The sequence below is a fragment of the Oryzias melastigma genome, linkage group LG13 (assembly GCF_002922805.2).
Source record: "Oryzias melastigma strain HK-1 linkage group LG13, ASM292280v2, whole genome shotgun sequence".
In the NCBI taxonomy this organism is placed as follows: Eukaryota; Metazoa; Chordata; class Actinopteri; order Beloniformes; family Adrianichthyidae; genus Oryzias; species Oryzias melastigma.
The window spans coordinates 27334904-27337343 of NC_050524.1; positions in this window are offsets into that span (position 1 = coordinate 27334904).

The following is a 2440-nucleotide window of genomic DNA, read 5'->3' on the forward strand; positions in this document are numbered from 1 at the left end:
TGTTTGACAGCAGTTTGAATACAGACCAAGCGCAAAGTTTAGGACCAAATTAAGGGGACTTGGTCCAGACTAATAGATTAATCAAAAACTTTAAAAGTCAATTGACAAATGACCCCACAAGCTTTCTTGTCTTTTTGTTTTGTTGTTATCAATTTTCTTGTCTGGAAACTTGACCGAAACCTTGGTCAACTGACTAGCAAGATAGTTGCTCAACCTGCTTTTTTATTTTTTATTTTTTTTTACCAACTACCTTACTTGATTTAACACCAAGTGGTGAGCTGGAACACCACCATGACTCTTGTTACTTTTAATTCTAACATTTGCATCAAAAAAGAAGTGGAAGTGTTGTTTATTTAAGCTAAGAAAACCATTATTTACCAGAATCCTTTTGTTTATTTATTAAAAAGATACTATCTACAAAAGCATGACAACCAACGCTTTCTTATACTCTTGTCCCTGTATGTGTTTGAGTGTGTATGTGTGTGCACGCCGCGAGGCTGAGATTAGATTGGTGTTGTGAGGGCTGATTGAAACACTCCCATGGATTGAACCGGACATCAGTAAAGTCTGACATGGCAGAAGGCTACTGCTGAGCTCGCACTGCTTTATTTATCACCCCACAGTGAGTGTGTCTGTGTGTGTGTTCACATATTCCGGCATCTTACACCGGGATCTGTGCAGCCAGCGTAGAATAGTGTGAGAGAGTGAGGAGGCAGGAGATATGGGATTTCATGGACACACACCAGTGTTTGCAACTTTGGACTTTGTTCAAGATCTACATTTTGTTCTCCGTTTTAGATGTGATATATAAACATATATATCTATATATATATATTTGTTATCACAAGGACAGTGGTGACATTGTGGAGAGAATGGCAATGAAGTGTGCGTTCATTGGTCTTTTGTGTCCATGTGCAGGGGCATGTGTATGTTGTATAACACAAGGACAGTGTTGCAGAGACGTGCTGCATGCTGATTAAGTGAAGTCGAAGAGAGGGCCTCTGTGTTGGCAGAGCCTCTCAGTAACAACAAGTCATTCACCTAATTTAGGACACACACACTTGCACACATGCACGTACCTCAGTAGAATCTCTCAGATAACGCTTCGTGCAAAAGCTGCAACTCATGATGCCTTAAAAAAATATCTACAGTGCTGTACTTTTTCACATTTCTAGTTATTATTACTGTCATGGAGAAATATGAATAATCTATGATGTTTCATGAACTAAATCAGTGGATAGGTCATTAGAAAGAGAAGCTGGAAGGAGCTGGAAAAGTGGAATTAAGGGAAGATAATTGATAGAGGCAGCAAAGACAGAGATGGAGGATGGGAAAGATCAATATAGTCTGTACTTTGAGAGCAGAGAAATGCATATTAAGAAGCAGGGTGTAGTGAGAGGGTGGATTGTAGGGGCATGAAAAAAAGGAGAATGGCGACTTTTCATGTTTTGTGTGTACACGCTTGGAAACAAGCGGTGGGAAAACGGGAGCAGAAGAGGTGACGATGAAGGTGAGACACTTAAAGTCATCCTCTGAGATGGTGAAAGCATTCTGCAAGGAGCAATACTGAGCTAAAGATAACAAAAGATAGAAAAAAAATGAGACCAGAGACGAGTTGCAGGGCTGGAAAGTGAGGGTGACAGACCAAAGAGGGATTTTGCAGCTTTTTCCCTAAAATAGGCGCACTGCTTTCTTTCTTTCTTTCTTTCTTTTCTATCTTTCTTTCTTTCCTTCACACACAGCACAACCGACCAGGCACACACACTCGTGTCTAACTAGCTCTGTTATGTTGCAGCAAGCTCTTGGCACCTGTAAAACTTTTATTTGCTTATGTTGCCATGGCAACAAGTACACTCCTTGCCGCTGCCCATAAACACCCTGACTTCCAGCCTCATAAGAGAGAGAGCTCTGAAAAGATCTGCAAAAGAAATAAAGTGAGGAGGGAGAGACTGTGAATAAATGACAAGCGAAGTAAAAAGGAGAAATGACTCATTTCCATTTAATTTAATTTGATTAGACTGTGTGAATGGGAATCTCATTTATATATATATTAAAGCAATTTTCAAATCAGCCAATCACTTGTCAGCAACTCAATGCTTTCAGGCATGTAGACATGGTCAAGACGATCTGCTGCAGATTAAACCGAGCACCAGAATGGGGTAGAAAGGTTGTTGAAGTGACTTTGAATGTGGTATGGTATTTCCGAAACTGCTGATCTACTGGGATTTTCACCCACAACCAGTTTCAGGGTTTGCAGAGAATGGTCAGAAAAAAAGAAAATATCCAGTGAGCAGCAGTTCTGTGGAGGGAAAAGCCAGAGGTCAGAAGAGAATGGCCAGACTGGGAGACTTACCAGCCAGCAAGACCAAGTGGGCCCCATGTAGTTTAAAAGTGGGCAGAATATGTAGGCCCCAAATGGTTTTGTCCGCAGTTTCCGTGG